General features: G+C 33.9%; 1 protein-coding gene across 2 annotated transcripts in view; it reads left to right on the top strand.

Annotated features, from left to right (window-relative positions):
* The window catches only part of EPHA3 (EPH receptor A3), a 351,366-nt gene that overhangs the window by 85,450 nt on the left and 245,771 nt on the right, over positions 1 to 20,145 (top strand). The window lies entirely within an intron of this gene.

Genomic DNA, 20,145 nt, shown 5'->3' with positions numbered 1-20,145 from the left:
CCAAAATGCCTTAAGATACAATTAGAGGAGTGCCTGTTGTGGTTCTGTGGTAAAGAATCAGACTAGGATCCCGCGTTGCTGTGGCTCTGGCATAGGCTGGCGGCTACAGCTCCGATTAGACCCCTAGCCTGGGAACCTCCATATGCTGTGGGAGCGACCCAAGAAACGGCAAAAAGACAAAAAAAAAAATCAACATAAGAAGTATAACCTAAGTAAAAATAAGCAATGTGAAGAAATATACAATTTTAATGGACAATATAAAACAGCTTACTTTATTCTAATCATAAAAAAGAAAATTTTCTAATATGTGGCATTTAGTTTTCATTTGTTTTGGGATTCAATGATTTGCATTATAAAAAAAGAAATGAATTCATTTTTTTTGAACAGCTGAACAATTATACATTTATTTTACATAATACCATAAATCAATTTAAAAGTATGAATTAAACAGATGTCCATTATATATTAATAAATTTTTAAAGCATCAAAACAATACTTGAGAAATGGTAAAGGATGGGTGGATTTTATCAATGTCAGTATTCTGAGTGTAACATTACCCTATAGTTTTATAACATTACCTTTAGTGGTATACATTACAGTACATAGTGTTTCTCTGTATTATTTCTCAAAATTATATGTGAGTCTACATCTCAAACTTTAAAAATTGAATAAAAAATATTTCCAGTAGTAGATAATTGGGGTCTTCTCTTCCCCTACAGTGAAACAAACACCTCTTGCCATTAAAAATAAAATTTTTTTGGAAGCCAACCCATCTTTGTTTCCCCCAGTTAAGGGAAGAGAGACTCAGCTTTGAAGGTCTTCGGGCCCAACTCCATCTCCCTAGAAGTATGGGAGGACTGTAAAAAGCTAACATGGGCCGCTCTAGCACACCTCGGAGGTCTAAGTCTTGTTAGTCCAGAAGGAAATGTGGCTCTTTTCTGCTCAGAGAGGGGAAGGCTCTCTTTCACCCAACTGTCTTTGGTTCCCTCAGACAGTCATGCCCTCATGGATCTGCTCCCTGGGCACCCCTGGGAGGATGTCATGATCACCCTCACTGCTCCAAAGACCTCATTCTTTCTCATAGTTACACCTTTAGTACTCACATGTAGCACTTCCTCAGTGAAATGTTGTTGAATAAATAAATAGATGAAGCACATCCAGATTGGAATAAGCCAGCTAAAGTCTCATTTTATAATGGGCCCACCAATGACATCCCTGCTACTAAATGCAATGGCTTAGTCCTCAACCCTCAACTTTCTTATCCAGCAGGAGCATTTGAAAAAGCTTATCATTAATTATTTTCTTCTAGAAACTTTTTCTTCATTTGGTATTGAGGCATAATTTCTGTGGTTTTCTTGCTTTACTAGTCACTTGTCTTTTGGATCTTTTGCTAGACTCTCGCAGTATTCTTGATTTCCAATAAATGAAGAACTCCCAAACTCACTTTTTAAATCTCTTATCTCCACAGTTATTTCCTAATCATTTTTACCATCTGTATATTGAGGAGCTCTGCATTGTATCTCTCTCTTCATTTGGTTTCTGAATTCTAGACTCACAAGGACACAGGCTTGTTGCCATCTTTGCTTGGATGTCTAATAGGCATTCATAATTAATATATATAAAATGCCTTTATTTTCTTCCACCGACCTGTTCCCCCTGCAATTAATTTCGTCTTGATAAACAGTTTCCTTCCTCACATCACTCAGACCTCTGTTCATATCAGTTACCAGCATAGTGGTTCTTGACCACTGTATCCCTTTACTCTCTTTGATTTTTTCATTATCTGGTCTATTTCTTTCCCTAGAAAATAAGTTCCTTTGTTTTCTGGTGTTTTGTTTTGTTTTAGTTTTTGCCCCCACTGGCTTTCTACCCAATCTTGAATAACTGCCTAGTTTATAATAGGCCCTTAGTAAATACTTTTGAATGGATTGAATGTAAGTCTGTAATACGTGCTTCTTGCATGTTCTACCTAGAACAGAAGCTTGTGCCTGGAGTGTAGTAGTTAAATGGATTCCTGTCTGCTTAGAAAGTGTTTATAAAAATTTATGAAGGGAATAAATTTGACTCCCTTTCAAGAGTACAAAGAGGATTAAACTAAAAATAATTGATCCTACATTATGAAATGAGAAGTATACCATAGACTATAATGAATATGAGATTGCCATTAATGTCTATATTTTCATTGCATTAGTATTAATCCCCAATTATTCATTCCAAATATAGTATTGAAACCATACTAAGAAACCCAGCTCTATTCTGAATTATGTATCTCTTCTTGAAAAGTCCTGATTTTCAGAGGTATTTCTTTGGGTTATTCATTGCTTCATATCAACCTGCCCTGACACGAGTGCTTTTATTCCAAAAGCGAACTCTTGCTTTATTTGCAATATTTTTGCCACATTAGCTGCTCTTTTAAAATAAATCATTGTAATTACCCTATTTTTAAGAACAGAATTGGAAAGAAGACATTAATTTTGTTGTATGTTTTGCAATTTATAATTAATATATATCTTCCTTTGTGCAACAGCCTTGGTATTTACTACCCAGATATAATAATGGAAAACAAATTTTAAACTCAACTACTTTTATTTGGGAACATAATTTCAATATTAGCTCTTAGCTAAAAACAAGTCTGTCATTGTGTAGAAACTTGGACTCTAAGATACTTCCTGTGCAACACCATTAAACATCCTCTGTCTGTAGCAGTTCAGACTTTTACTGCTTAACTATTTCATAACTACTGAAACTAAAGGCTATGTATTCTCCTTTAATATATTTTATGTATCTTATTAAAATCAGGTCACACTTTCCTTTACTTATCTTTTTAACCCTTGCTAGAAAAAGCTGATAAAAATACTTGATTTTTCCAAGTTGCCTCAATTATAATAAAAGGTTTTAAATTCTTTTTTTAAAAATTCTCTTCAAAATTATGTTTGCCAAGCACATCTAGGAAAATATTTGAACCAGGAATTTCAGAGAACAATATAATAAATCAACAAATTAACTAAGCACCAAAAACGTAACCTTTATTTGGATATTGAATTTTAAAATTTTGCATAAATTTTATCACATGGTGTATTCCTTGCTCGGGATTCCATAACAATGTACCACAGACAGAGTGGCTTAAGCAACATGAATTTATTTTCTTACAGGCTAGAAGTCTAAGATCAAGGCATAAACAGGGTTGGTTCTTTCCAGGGTCCTGTTGCAGGCCTCTCTCCCTGGCTATATATGGCTCCCTTCTCCTTGTGTCTTCAGGTGGTTTTTCTCTATACCTGTCTCTGTCCAAATAGCCTCTTCTTTTAAGGCCCCCAGTCATGTTGGATTATGTTTCACTCTAACAACCTCATTTTAATGTTTCTTTAAAGATTTTATCTCTAAATACAGTTACATCCTGAGGTACTAGGGGTTAGGACTTCAACATATGCATTTAGAAGGGGACACAATTAAGCTCATAACATATGGATAAATGCTTACCTGTTTCATTTTGTTTTTTATTAGAATAATAAATAATAATAATGACAATATAATAATAATAAACATTCCTCCTTCAGTGGTTGAACAAATATTTATTGTATGACCTCTATTAGATATTATGACATATTAGGAGACAATAGTGTTTACAAAAAATTAGTTGAATTTCTTCAGACCATTAACTTACTCTCTAGCTTACCGCAGTTAACCCTTTAGACTCCACTGTGCCCAACCAGCTTTCTACTTTTATATGATCTTCCCCTGCCATTATATAAGTTTTCAAGCCCTCTGCTAGATTGTTTAGCTATACAAAGAATCTGTGCTCTTGAAGAGTAAGTCAGTGCAGTAAGAGGTAATATATGCAATAGTAGAATTATTTAGAAAATGATAGAAATGTCCAGCTGAGGACCAAGGGATTCAGGCTTAGCAGGGAGGGGAAAAAAATCTTGACAGAAAAGGTGCCACATGAATTGGGATTTAGAGATCAAAGAGTAGCTCACTGCATAGGCACTGGGAAACATGAGAGCAAGGAAAAGAGGAGTTCTGATTTTTTTTTCTTTTTTGGCCGTATCTGTGGCATATAGAAGTTCCCCAGCCAAGGATCAAACTTACACCTCAGCAGCAAACGGAGCCGCAGCGACTGGAGCCACTGCAGAGACAATGGCTGATCCTTATAGCGGAATACCACAGCAGGAACTCTGAAGAATTTCATTTTTATATGAAGTGTCTTTTGGAATGGACCCACACCCCAAAAAATAATAACAATAAAAACCAGAAGGAAAAGTAAAACAAGCACAACGTAATCAACACAGACGCATGCTTAATAAATACACCATCTGTAAGCTAGAATGCCTAAGTTCAAATCTTCTGTCATTTCCAGGATGATGTCCCTAGGCTCATACTTAATATTTTGCTGGCTTAGTGTCCTTATCTATTGGAAGAAGGTACTTATAATCTTTTACCCTATATGTTAGTTATGAGGATTATATTAGATAATACATATCAAAACTTAGAAAATTTCTTAAACAAGAGTCAGTGCATGATTATGTTGGGGATGAGGCAAGCCTGGTGAAAGAGCATCAAAATACCAGAGGAGAATCCTAGGCATTTTGTTCTAGAAATCTCATTACACTATACAATGTTTATTAACTTACATTCAACATCTATAATACTATTGGATGATTGCTGATAGTGCAAATGGATTCTGGACTTTCTTGGATTTAGATAGATAGGAGTAAAGTATTTTTAAAAAATTACTCAATGAAGTTTATTGCATTTACAGTTGTACAACTGTCATCACAACCCAATTTTATAGCATTAATTGTGCTGTAGTATTGTCTTCAAACTAACAAGGTTGAGACTTTGAAGGAGTATATATAAGGATATTTATAAATAAGTATGAAATTACTATGTATAAAAATGCCACCATATATATATATGTGTGTGTATATATATATATATATATATATATATGAAAAGTGGAAATACATACCAAATAGTATTTATAACAACCTAAATGATTTGGGGATTTAGGAATTAATTCTCCATTAACCAGATTAAAAAACTGACTAGGACATTTTACCAGAATATTTTCTTTCCAGTGTGCTTATAAAAATCTGCAGAGTTAATATTGGTTTTCTTCAATATACAGTGCTCCTTAATTCCCCAGAACTGACTTGGGTTCTGTATTTTAAAAAGGGTCATACTATAGAAAACAAACTGGTACCTGTTATCATTTTAGGTGCCATGTATCTCTAGATTATTAAGAATTCTGGAAGCACATAATATTAAAAAAATAATACTAGGAGCCATCCTGCTGCTAATCCAGCATAGATAGCTGCTTTGAAATACCCCAGTGTTAGGCACATTTGATCAGGAAAGCAGAAACTGATCATCAGTTGTAAAATTAGAAGCCAAATTTAGGAGAGTATTTTCTACTAAATGTATGTTGGCACATCAGTTATTTATAGCTAAACTTCCGATTTATCTCTGAATATTCTCCGGAATATTTTGTAGATAGTTGAACTAAAATTTATTTGGATAGCAAATAGAGATATAATAACAAAGTTTTGGTTTACATTACTATAATGTTTGAAACCACAAAATAATATATTCTGTTGAATACCTTCTCTTTATGTGGGCCATTTACAAAATGTGCGAACATTTGAGATACCATAAATAAATGAATGGTCAAACTGTGAACAAAGAAAACAAGAACTCTGTAACTTATGTAGTTGACTATTATTTTTGGATTTTAAACATTTTTAAAGCTCAGAATTACTCTCATGATAACTAATGACTATTTTCCCAATTGATAGTGGCCTTGGCATGACTGTGGGGACAGTGGTTACAATTTGATAAACCTATTTTAACAATTTAATTATCATTAGAAAATTTTTCTTGATCAATTATTTTTCTTTGTAAAATATTGTTACACAAAATAATGCTCCAAAGGCATAACATTTAGCTTTATAAGTTTATTTCAGAGTGTTTATTTGCTACCTAAATATTGGATAAATAATATTGAACCATTTTCCATGATCAAAATGTTTAAATTTTTATCCACTGCTAAAATTCTATGAAATCCTGTGTGCTACACTTATTTCTAATCCTGGACACATGATCATTTAAGATCCCAATATACTTCATTGTCTTTGCTTCTAATCACATCACTTTTGGCTATGAAACTGAATACACTGTATATTGTAGAACATTTATAATCATGTGATAATTTTCATAATGGAATGTTTTCCACTGTTGATTTGTTTACAGTTGTGTTTAAGTAAGGATTGAAATAGGCTTAAATCCATTCTCAGATATTCTCCCAGAGACATAACTTTTCTTAAAAAAATAGTAATATTTCAGAACATGTTTAAACATAATAAAGGATGTAAAGTGATGTGCTTATAAAATGAAATTTCAATAAGGCAGTGAGTTTCATCTAAAAATATAGCAATGCATGTTCTTGCATTTATTTCAAACCCATTAATCTTTGCCCATAACTGAGGGAAATGTCATATTAAAATTTCAAATAGATATCTAGTAGATCAGAGTTTTACCAAAATTGGCATTAGTCCCTGTATGTGGTCAAATGCATTATGCCAGGCTCTTTCTCTGTAGAATCTGAATTTTTTCTGTTCAATAATAAAATGTTTTTTAAACTATAATTACTGCCTCAACCTATTATCTGCTGTACCTTTCTTAGTTCCAGAAAGTCTTGGAAAAACCTCTGCTACCTTAAAAAAAAAAAAAAAAACCCAACCAAAAAAACTTTGTTAAGTCACCTTTATCCTTCTGCTAACCAGTTCACTCTTTTCAGATCGTATGCTGTTTAAAGTATTCTTCGTATTAAATACAAAGTTCTTGAAATTCTCACCTGTCTGGTAAATGTGACTTATTTTCTTCTTGTTCTACTCCTACCTCTATAAATACTCCTTTTTTTCCTAGAATATGCCATACTTAACTTGAAAAACTTTTTCAATGTGGGGAACATTTCAATCTGAGTGCTCTGCAAGAGCAATTTTTATAATGCTTCTACTTCTTTCATCAGTTTATCTTTCTCTTCCTAAGCTCTAACCATAAGCATTTCAAAATATAGTTTCTAAAATTCCTTTTTGTCTGATATATTTTAAAAATCAACCTAATCATTTCCAAAGTTTTAATTATGCTGAACTCCAAAAATCTGAATTTCTACTCTTAGATCCTTTCTTCCCCCTGACTTCTGGATGACCTTTCCAACTTTCGAAAATATCTTTGTCTGTGTTTCTCATTGACATATAAGGATAGGCTTCTACATTAAACAAAGCTGTTCTTCTTCCTCACCTAACTTTTCTCACCTGTATTGCTGCCTCTGTCTGCTAATGACATTCATTTCCAAGTCCCCAAGACACTTTAGTGGAAAGTAGGAAAGGCTTTGTTATAGAAGCATTCTGGGTTTGAATCAAAGCTCCGCTAGTTATAGCTGCATGATTTGGAATGAGAGATTGAATCTCTTACTAAGCTTTATCTGTCTCCTCTGTACAATTAATTGAAACAGTACCTGCCGCACAGGGTTTTTTCAAGGGTAAAATGATGCATTGCTGGGAAAGCCCATTACTATAATGTCCTCATAAAATGGTCAATATGATTATCAAATGTTAACTTAAAACCTCAGAGTCATTATCAGGTTTTCATTTTTTTTTTCAAAGCAAATATCCATCAATCGCCAAGTCTGAGTTTTACGCCTGAAATACTACTTGCATTTAGAAATTAACCCATTCATTTACTCATTCAATAAATGGATTATGTGGAATCGTGTTGGGTGCTGGGAATCAATAGTGTGAAAGATGGACAAGCTCCCATCACCCCTCCCTTGGCTAACCACAGAGTCTTTAATTCATTTCCTTCCATTCCTCCTCTAACTCATCCTAAATTCTCCTGTCAAAGTAATGTCCCTAAATCTGATATTTCATTGTATGAGTGATGAGAAAAATCTCAATTACATTCCAAACTGTCCACATGGTCATCTTCTATTCCTCATCTAATGTATCTAATTTTTCTGCTATTCTCTTCATAGCAACTAGAGTGATCCTGTGAAAAGGTGAGAGTTCTCAGTCCTCTGCTCAGATCCCAAGATTGGACCTAAACTCCTCCAACTCTTCCTCTCCCCCATTTTGTTCCCACAACACCCTTTTCTCCCCTCCACCTAGGACATTTCAGAAACTCCACTCCCTTATGGTTTTTTACTCTGGACACATTCCTTGGGGCTTTTTACTTCTATTTCCTTTTTCTCGAATGCTCTTTCCTTTTTTTTTTTTTTTTTTTTTTGGTCTTTTTGCCTTTTTCTAGGGCTGCACTGCAGCATTTGGAGGTTCCCAGGCTAGGTCTAATCGGAGCTGTAGCTGCCGGCCTATGCAAGAGCCACAGCAACTCGGAATCCGAGCCATGTCTGTGACCTACACCACAGCTCATGGCAACGTCAGATCCTTAACCCACTGAACAAGGCCAGGGATCGAACCCGCAACCTCATGGTTCCTAGTCAGATTCGTTAACCACTGAGCTACAACGGGAACTCCATTGAATGCTCTTTCCTGATGTATCCATTCTTCTTTGGTAAAGTATCGTCAGTCCAATAAAGTCTTTTTTTTTTTTTTTTTTTAACCATAAGCCGTTCTTTCAGGTCTTTATTTAAATAAACACCTTTCTGGTGAGGTCTTCCTGGGCTAGTCTTCTAAAAATACCACTGTATAAGAGGACATTAATTTTACTACTTCATATGTTTTTAGCCTATCTCTCCTACCAGAATGTAAGATCCCTGCAGAGAGAGTTTTCTGATCATACTCTTCATTGCTGTATTTCCAGCATCTAATAGAGTCCCTAGCACATAACAATGTTTGGTAAATACAAGTCAAATTGATCAAGGAAAGACTAGCTTCATCTTTTACTTTAGAGCTTCATGATACCCAAACTCAGTTGATATTTTTGTGTTTTTATGTCTCTTAATATATTGCTTTCTCTTCCTGGAATGTATTATTTTTCTTCTTTCTCTATCATCATATGCATTATCACTAGTCAAAAACTCTACTGATGTTTAAATTTCTTGCCTATGTGCCAACTACTGGCTGTTGTTCTCTCGCTGGTCTCAAATTGGCTGTTGCCATTCTTTGAAGTTATATGTCGCAGTCTCCACCCTTTTCTAATGTCCTGCACCCAATCCATCATCAAGTCCTTTGGATCTACTACCAAACTATTTCCAGAATTTTATCAGTTCTCCCCAACTTTACCAATAATATCTTATCCTCTTGTCACTTGCACTATTATAATAACTTCCTAATGATCTCATGTCATAGACCTTTGTTCTTTACAGTTTATTTTTCACACGACAGCCCTTGTTTTTTTAATACATGAGTCAACTCCATGTCTTTCATCTGGCCAAATGCTTTACTGAATTCCCACTTGTCTAAGAATAAAATCCAAATCCTCCACATGGCCAACAAGGACCTAAATGCTCTTATACTTCCTATTTGATCTAATGTTTCATCACTTTATTCCTGTATCACTCTGCTTCAGCCACAGTAGCCTCCTTGCTGTGCCCTGATTAACAACACTAATTTCAATCCACAGCTCATGGGCTTTCTGTTCTCTCAGTCTGGTATGCTATATCCACAGATATTCTCTTTGCCTCGTTCCTCACTTTGTTCAAGTGGCAGTGTCCCTGGTTACCCTATCTGAAATGTCATTTCATCAACCCACCTATGGCCTTCTATGCCCTTAGCCTGTTTTTGCATTTGTCTTTTCTTTATAATGATTATCAACACCTTACCTGTTGTGTGTGTGTGTTGGCATGTTTGCTTACTCTTTGTTTACTTTCAAAGAGAACATAAGCTCCATGAAAATACTGATGGCTTTATTGTTATCTGTTCCATGGAGAAGACAATCACCAGGACATAGAAGGGTCCCTTGTCCACAGTGGATTTCTGGTGAATGAATGAATGACTAACATTAGACTTGCATAAACATATTAATGTTCTTATAATTAATATTTTCAAGTGTAGGAAACTATGGCTTCTGTACCTTTTTTATATGGTAGTACCAGAAGACAATTCTGTTACATGCAGGTGCTTAATAAGTATTAGTTTTGTTAGTTAGCCAGTAACAACTATAAGCACTTATTAACTATCAATATACTCCATTAAGCAGTTGAGCAATACTGAAGAAATGTACTAATACCATCTCTATTTAGACATGATGTAACTGAAACTTAACACAGTGACCAGTATGAAGTAAAAATATAATAATAATAATAATACATATTTTTATTTTATTAAAATATAAAATAAGTGTATTAATGTTACACAGATCATATACTTTTTAGTAAAAAAAGAATAGTGAAAGAATTGAAGTCAGATGTCTAGTTACAGTCTAGAGATATATTAGCCTAGGAACTATAATACTTAAGTGTGTAATAATATTGGCAAATAGAATAACACATAGATTATCATAGATAAAAGACAGCAAGCTCATTATAATACAAATATGAAGCATCTAGTATTCAGTTAACTTTTGTCGTTAATTATATTTATCGAATTTCAAAACATTAAAACAAATTACACGGGTGAGAAACTGCAGTGACCTTAAATAAATTTGAAGAATCTCAAGACTAGTAAAAGAAGAATAGGAAGTAGAGAATCTTGAAATTAAAGCACATTCCTATTATTTTATAAGAAAAAAACTTATGTATTCCAATGATATTTTTGTTAGCTTTAGCAGAATAACAATAACATTTGTTTGCTGCTTCCCAGGTGCTATTCACTGTTCTGTTTTAAATGAATAATCTACTTTTGTTTACATCTCTAGAAAGAGTTTACTATGATTTTCCACATTTTACAGTTGTGTAAATTAAATCATAGTGTATTAAACCTCCTATTAAGTAGCAGAGCTGGGTTTCAAACCTAGAGTCAGTCTATCTCTGGAGACTAGACCCTTATCATAGGCTCCCTAGGATACTCAATGGATAAAGGATTGAAAATATTCCTATGGAGCAGGGTTGCCACCCATGTGGGAAGAAAGGCAGAAGATGTCTCTGCAGCTTTGAAATTGTTGCTATAAAATAGCTTACATTTCAGAAAAATGCTTTCAAGAGCATTTTTTGTGTTCAAAAATGTACTGAGTTATCTGAAGATCTGTAAAACTTAGCATATGTTCCACAGTGACATGAGTTAATTTCATTTCCGTCACTATGAGTGCTCCACAGGTATATCGTAAATTGCTATGAATTACTGTGTCTGTGACCCATTATCATAGCAGGAAATTACATGAATCTCACAACTGGTATGAAATGTACTGCTGTCACTGCTATGCATTAATTTCTAAGTAGTTGGCCATTTGTAATAATTCTGTAAATGTCCACTTTACCACAGTTTTCAGTCTAGACAAGTTAAGCCAATGTGCGTGGAATTTTTCCTCTTTGTTTTCAAGCAGTTACACTGAAATCTAAAATTACCTTTATATTGGGCAATTTCATATTGAATATTTTTCCAAGAATTGGAAACATGATAGTCCCATTGTCTTACTTTTTAACATTTAAGGGAAATTTATTCTAAAAAAGTGAAGTTATTTGGCTATGTATGAACAGAAAGAGTGAAAAATTTTGACAAATATAAACCATTTTGCCAAATTTTATGGAATAGATAAATGGTTTATTTATGATTTTTAAACTCTTTTGTCCCCTTTATGAAGGTAATTTTCAGATAAAGGTATATACTTCATGGCTATAGTTCTAAAAATAACAGTTTTGCCTTTATGTTTCTTTTACATTATAAATAGAAATATTTCACCATTAAAATCAAACCTCTATAGTGCAAAGTGTACTTTTCCTATCTTTCCTTTACATTGGCATTTTCCCCCCTCATAGGGAAAGTAAATTTAAATAACTAGTTTAGTTGAAAACTTTTGACAGAAGTGAATTTAGATATTGTCTCTTCACTATTTTATATTTTACATTTTAGTATATCATATCTCTTTCAAGTTAATTCTTTTGACTAGAAGTTCACTTTTTGGTAGCTCTTTAAAGCATTTTGCATCATTTTAGAAAGTTTTTTCATTGCCACCAACATCTCCCAAACTTTAAGATCCCTTTTCCTCATCGTTCAAAAAATGTTCTTTTCCAACTGTCTTTATCATAGATTTATTAATACACATTTTCTACAAATTTATTTACTGCTTCTTTTTAACATTTTTACAAAATGCTTATTAATATGGTGTATTATATTTAGTTAGTTGTCTAATATTTGACATGTAACTATCCAGAATATTGATTTTTAAAACTCAATGCCTTCTGTACCAAAAGCATATTTCTGTGCTTTGTTAATTATATGTTTAACATTCGGCATATTGCATGGTATTTATATTAGTAAATCTTTATAAGTTATTTGGTTTTAGGCACAAGGCTAAATGTTTGGGAGAGAAAGATGTGCCAACCAGAGACCATACAGGGGAGGAGGAATAATGAACAAAGAAATAAATGAATGTGTCTTAATAAAATAAAAGTGGATATAACAATGGATGTAACATAACTACAGTATGTTCCTTAAGAACAGGGACCTTTCCTATCTCCATTATTATATTATCAATATAGAACTTGGCACATAGTAGTTATTCAATAAATATTAATTAAGTATTCTTGAAAGAAGATATATAGTAGGTAATGAGAGTTCTGCATATCTCATTTCTTAATTTATTTCTTATTTCATGAAAGAAAAATTGAACCAATGTTTATTACATACAAGTACCTTGAAGTTTTTTGTTGTTGTTTTTGCTTGCAGACTTTTAGTACAACAGGAATCTTTCTGAAATGTCTTAATAGTCTAAAAATTATAATATAATGAGCTGTGTTACTCTCTGTACATACAGGTGTATCCTATATATATTCATAAGAAAAAAATATAGCACTTTATAATCTTTTGGGAAATATTCACTTTCATTCATTCAACAGAGGTCATCCTCTTCAGGCCTCTCCTTTGTATCTGTGCACTGGTCTTTCTGAAGCTCCCCTCTTTCCTTCTCTTTTGAGAATCGGCTCCCAGTCTGGAGCTAACCATGTGCCTCTTTCAGCAGGTTTTCATGGTGGCAATGAAGTAAAGACATGTCAGTTGATGTTCCCATGTTGGTCCGGGCCTTTCTCTTCTATATAACTGCCCACATGGCCCCTGCTCAGTTCCCTACATTCCAGCCATAATGGAACCTTGTTTCTTAAATAGGTTCTGTCCTCACATGTCTTCCTGTTTGCTCTCACTTATTCTTTCATTATGCCCCCATATTTCTACTTGAAGAAGTTCTAGTCATCCTACCTTTCCATTCTTCTCCCTTAATGCTTTCCAGGACCTTCTTTCCACCCCTCCTTTCCTCACAGTTGTTTGCCGTATCTCAAAGAGAGAGCATTATCATCATCTTCCCTGTCTGGTATTTATGCCTCTCCCTCCAACATCAATTTCTGGATAACAAAAGTCACATTTTACTTATCTTTTTACTATCCACAGTTTCTAACCTGGACTTTTCTTATTGGAAATTTAAGAAATGTATGTGAAATCAAACAAAACTGCTATTTTAGAGGCATCTTTAAAAAAATTACAAATCACTACAGAAATCACAGTAGGAAGCTAACAAATTATAGCAAATTTTAAAAATTGTTGCATATCTAAATCCAATTGTCTTGTATTCATACTAGGAGAAATATGTGATTGAAGATAACAATCCTGCACACACTGTTTATGTCTTTTTTGTAATGCATACGTTTTGCATTTACCACCAGATGTAAACTATAAGTGCACTATGATTAGATTTACTTTGCTTATTATAATAGTACCTTAGAAATCTTTGTGGGAGGTAAAAGATGAGTTATTCAGTTGAGTTTCCATGTAAAGCACATCGGGTGTTGGCAAATCTGGAATCAAAAAACATGTAAATCAACTATAATTTTAAAAATTAAAAAAAAAAAAGATGAGATGAGGGCTGAGCAAAAGGTCTTTCTACAAAGAGATGGGGCTATCTATCAACTTTAGAGAAAGTTTCTGAGAAGATTCAGAAGTTTGGAAGCTGATAGTGAAGTAGCTATCAGGTCAAGTAGAGGTCAGACCTTAATAATCTAGTTGGCTAAGGGACATAAAGCATTGGTACCCAACCTTAGCAGAATCACCTCGGCAATCTAAAAAGAAATAATTAGTTTGGATAATAAAAAGCTATGAAGTTTTTAAAAAAGGTCCCTGGCTAATGCGTAGCTAAAAATAAGAACATTTGATGTAAGGAAATTAGATAGGCTGTGGTCAGAGATATGGATCTTCAGGTCCAAAGATGTGGCAACGGCCCAGAGACCTCAATACAATACCACTGAATCCCACCTGGGGGGAGAATAACTAAAATTAAAGCCCTAGAATAGTGAAGTTGAGGCTGTCCTAGTTTTTGACTTAGTCTAGGGGTATAGGAACTGAGAAGTACTGAGGCTAAAGGTGGAAGCATTTGTGAGTGTGAGATGATGGGTAAAGTAAAGACAGAGACTCCATGGCAGCCGTTATTGGTGGAGGACAAGGATTCCTACCTGCTTAACCTTCCAGAAGACACTGCCTTGAATAGCCTGTGTCTTATTATAAATATAGGATGTAACAGAGTACCCAATATTCCTGAGCATTCTGATCAGGAATCATACATCATCCTGGCCCTGACTCTTTCTCTTACAATACGAAGTCTTTTGTTGTCTTTCCTCAATAGTAATCTCTGGTCCTTTCACTCCTTTTGTGGTTTTGCAGTTCTTTTCAGTGTACTTTGGGACATGGTCCTCCCTTTTTTCAATAAGACAGTTCTAATGTCATTATCAAATTTCTTCTAGAACAAAGAGTCTAAGGTGCGTGGGAGAATAGAGAGTAGTCATTATTATTAAGATTACTGGACATACCATCCCAGGCATGCCCTTCTGGGCATTTTTAATCTTTAGACTCTGGCCTTCATTTTGTTACTAATGCTGGCTTATCAGTATCAAATCCCCATCTTCTCTCTCCTCAATCCTCTGGTTACAGGTATATTTCTCTGATTTGATCCCAAATCATCATCGATAGCAATAACCCCTCCAAAACCAACAATTCTATTTCTCATTTGTCTCAAGTGCTTTATTTTGCTATATCTTTTTATGTAATACCATTGCAAATGTGTATGAGTATGCAAGTGTGTGTGTGTAGACTTTTGAGACCTATAGGCTAAGAAAAACTACTTATGAATAAATGGTAATATAATGATTTTTGTAGATATATCTGTGCCTGTCACTTGACAGTGACATCCTTACTGTAAATGACTATGAATTTCCACCTTGAAAATGCTGATGCATGGTAAATGTTCAAATATTTCTAGGATAAACACTGAATTTTGAAATAGCTATGGTATGTAAAAAGGGAAGAAATATAGGACTAAGAAACACGAGCGGAGAAAGAATAACATGAACCAACTTAATATCACAGTTATTGAGTGCAAAATTAGACATAATTAGCATTTTGTAAAGTATAGAACTCTATGCCTCTTAACCATTGAAATGCAAATGTGATATTGTGAACATAGAACATTGGTTTTCTTTTTATTTTCTGCAAATGTCTGAAAAACTGGTTTTAAACTTTATAATGTAAATCACAAAGTTATTTCTTCTCCCTTATTATTTCTTTAAATTAGGCTATGCTCTCAATGTAATGCAGCTTCTCCTTCTCTTAAAAAAATGTAAACATTTTCCTTCACATGCCCCATGAGCAAGTAGCTAAAAATGTATCCAAAAGAGTAATTAATATCAGCAATGAATATAAATCCTTGATTACTGTAATTGAGGATTATCAGAATGAGAGTTAGCAGGTTAAATGCTGATTGTTAAAAATATGTTTTCCATCAAAATACATATTTGACTCAGTGACAAGAAGCTGTGCTATCTAGAAAATAAAAATTGAGTCTCCTTCACATCTTCCACTGTATGTTGATGATAAGGAGGCTCACTGTACTTATGCTACAGGGAATGAATATCAGAATGAGCCTTCTAGGGAAAAGAAGCCTGGATATGCGGTTTTCTTAAGAGTTGTAATAATCTGGAAAAAAATTAAAACAAACGAACAAAAAACCAAGAAACTTTAGCCTCTGTGGTCTAATAATAAAAGCTCATAGTAAGAATCTGGAAACCAGGCTAAATATCAGAATTACTGATTTTGGAGAACTTGAGTTTTAGAAAGAATGTGAGTTCTTACTAGTTCTGTGTCTTCTACTGAAGACAGTGTTACTGCTGGACGTCCCTTGAAGAGGTTTTGTTTTGTTTCATTTTGTTTTTACGATTAGAAAAAATAAGAGATAGATGCTTTGTACCTCAATTCTGCATGTCACTACTTCTCTGTTACCTTTCTTTTTCCATTAGACCAATTACTGTGGACGTATATTGCCTCTAATAACTTATGAACATATACTTTAGTTCTTAGAGTAGGAAGATAGGGTAGATATGAGCATTTTTTAAATTTATGAAGTATAAGCATTACAACAGCACCTTTAATTAATGATTTCTGTCATTGCTGTTGTGAAAATGCTCATTTGGGGATTTTATTTTCCACAATCTGGTCCTCAGCAAATCCTCAAGTTAGAGACTTGCTGTTTCTTGTAAGTGGTCTGAGATGGTAAGCCACCATCACTTACAGGCAATTTGGTCTTCATTACAAATTAATGAAGTGATAATTGCTCTCTGCAAACTTTTATGCACAAATCATGCTGGTGCTGTTTGCATTATCTTGCAATTTGTACCTTTGCATTCAAGGATTTGTGATAGCTTGCCAAATTAGAATTGAGAGGAACAATGTTAAACTATAGTGGGATCTCCATAATGAAAATCATATTTTACATCAAATTATGAAAATCTTTACGTAGTCTCAGTTCTGTTTGATGTCTAGTAAGGAGGTATTTGCAACTGATTCATCAAAGTAACAAATTCATACCTATTCTGACAAGGAAATCTTGACCCAAAAAGTTTTAAGTCAGTTGGTTAATTTTTATTTTATTTGTTTATTTACTTACTTTTTTGGCTGCCTGTCAATATATGGAGTTCCTGGGCCAGGGATCAGACCTAAGCCTCATCACAGGATTGAGCCTGATACTCAGTGCTCCTGAGACACCACTGATCCCATTGTGCCACAGTGGGAACTCCTAATTCTTAAATAATGATGTCTGTAATTTAGTGGTCTGTAAAGTGCTCACAGAAAATATTTATTCTTTGGACTTTTTGTTAGCTCTATACTTTACAACGTCATTGTAGAATTAATTTCATGGTAATAGAGAAGATTCTGTATAATACTGAATTTTTTTTATTTTATTTTATTTATTTATTTATTTTTTATTTTCCCACTGTACAGCAAGGGGGTCAGGTTATCCTTACATGTATACATTACAATTACATTTTTCCCCCAGCCTTTCTTCTGTTGCAACATGATTATCTAGACAAAGTTCTCAATGCTTTTAACATCACAGTTTTTTGGAGCTCCAAGGTTCACTCTTTTAAATTTTTCTTATAATAAAGTTGTACATTAATTTTGCTTTGAATGTGATTTTACTGTTATAGGCACCTCAGCATAAAATTTTCAGAACTGGAACTCTCTTGTATACTTTTCTTCTTAAAAGCTCTCTGGGAGTTCCCGTCGTGGCGCAGTGGTTAACGAATCCGACTAGGAACCATGAGGTTGCGGGTTCGGTCCCTGCCCTTGCTCAGTGGGTTAACGATCCGGCGTTGCTGTGAGCTGTGGTGTAGGTTGCAGACGCGGCTCGGATCCCGCGTTGCTGTGGCTCTGGCGTAGACCGGTGGCTACAGCTCCGATTCAACCCCTAGCCTGGGAACCTCCATATGCCGTGGGAGCGGCCCAAGAAATAGCAACAACAACAACAAAGACAAAAGACAAAAGACAAAAAAAAAAAGCTCTCTATATAATTCATTTATAGGGTAGATGTTTGACAATGGCATATTGTCCTACTGTGTAGCACAGGGAACTATATGTAGTCTCTTGCGGTAGACCAGGATGGAAGATAATATAAGAAAGGGAATATATATATATATACTATGCTGTACAGCAGAAAATGGCACAACATTATAACTCAACTATATTTTAATAAAACTTTAAAATAAAATTAGGAGTTCCCATTGTGGCTCAGTGGTTAGCGAACCTGATTAGCATCCATGGGCACATGGGTTTGATCCCTGGCCTCGCTCAGTGGGTTAAGGATTTGGCATTGCCATAGCTGTGGTGTAGGTCACAGATGTGACATTGCTGTGGCTGTGGCATAGGCCAGTGGCTACAGCTCCTATTAGACCTCTAGCCTGGGAACCTCCATATGTTGCGGGTGTGGCCCTAAAAAGACAAACATTTAATTTAATTTAATTTAAAAAAAGAAAATGGTATATTGGTGATCATTAAAGGTATAGTATGACTATTTTCTTATATTAAGATATAGATATATCTTATCTAGAGTTTTCTAAAATAATCAAAATTTATTCCTTTTTGGACCTTGGATGTAATAATGAAGTCAAGCCAATTTTGCTTCCAGAAAAGGAATGCCTACCTTATATTCTAGACCCTTAATGATCAAAGTTATTGAAATAAGTAGTGCTTTTTGCTTATTTACTTTAGTTTTTTTCTTAGGTTGGTAAGAGAGTTAAGAGGAAGAAGGTGTTTTAAAACTGTGTTTATTGCACTGGTGGGGTCCACAAATTGGTTTTGATAATTCAAACACCAGAATGTAAATAATTATTTTTTTTCCTCTATGAGGTTCAAAGGCCAAATAAATACCGTATTCCTTTGCTGTTGGTTACTATCAATTTAATAAATTAACATTTTATCTCATTTTGTGACTAGATGTTATGGGTTAGAATATGTGTGTGTTTTTTAAATTAAAGTGTAGTTGGTTTACAATTTTGTGCCAATTTCTACTGTACTGCAAACTGACCCACTATAGGAACTGACATTCTTTTTCTTATATTATCTTTCATCATGGTCTATACCAAGAGATGGGGTATAGTTCTCTATGTGTTTTTAATAAATATAAATAGAAAAAAAAGTGTTAATACACTTAAATGCCATTGACTTAGTTAAGAAGTATTTAAAACTTGCCATTCCTTGTGAAAATAAGGAATTCTATTAATGGAGAAAAGTTTAGGAACTCATTTATAATGCACTTCACAGGAATTTTATTTATTTATGAAATTAAAATATTTTCTGTAAAAAGAACTTTATTGTTTTCTTGAATTATTTGTACATATAAGATAAATTATGCATCTCCCAAAAGCTGAAGTTATGAGCTGCATATTATGGAGGATATGAAGAGATCTAAAATCTAACAAATACATGTGAAACAAAATGAAACTAATCTTAGCATGTATCATGAATACAATTTTTAAATGAAAAGGTATATAAAACAGAAATTTTCTTAAGAATGGCAGAATTATGGGAAGCATCAAAGAAAAAAGAGAACAAGACCAGTGAGGTTATACCCTAACAAAAATGATCAGTATTTCTTTTGAAAGCAGTAAAAGAGTTCAGACTGACGAGGACATAGCATGTGCATAAACGAAATAATAACTCACTAATCTCCATTCAAACTTTTAGGAAAAAACTAATTTGATACCAGTTTTTGGAAAGTCACAAATATCAAACTAAAGAGTCTGATTATTGCCTAGGTAATAGGAAGCCATAGAAGATTTGAACTCTAGTATGATCTGGGAAAAATGTATTTTCTTGACAGCAGTAGGCTAAACTGGGCATGGTAAAAAGAAAGTATAGACACAGGGATAAACATTAGAAACAGTTGCTTTAATAGTTGTAGGATTATAAATAACACAAACAATGTGATACTAACTTAAAAGCACCTCAAAGCCTGTCCAAGGATCAAAGAAAACAGTACTTCACTATTTTAAAGTCTTGAAACTTCTAAAGTGTTTTTACAATATTAGGATATTGTATTAGGATAATCCTGACTGCTATAAATACAACAGCAACAACACAAATGGCCATTTATTTCTTGCTTGTGTAAAATTTATTGTGCATAAAACATATTAAGAATTGAAACATTCACTATACTATTCTCCTATTCTCCATGTGTTACTACTATTATTATTTTTACAGGCCAGGGGAGGGAAGGAGGCACATT

Source organism: Phacochoerus africanus, chromosome 1 (assembly GCF_016906955.1).
Source record: "Phacochoerus africanus isolate WHEZ1 chromosome 1, ROS_Pafr_v1, whole genome shotgun sequence".
NCBI lineage: Eukaryota > Metazoa > Chordata > Mammalia > Artiodactyla > Suidae > Phacochoerus > Phacochoerus africanus.
This window is presented reverse-complemented; position numbering and strand designations above follow the sequence as displayed.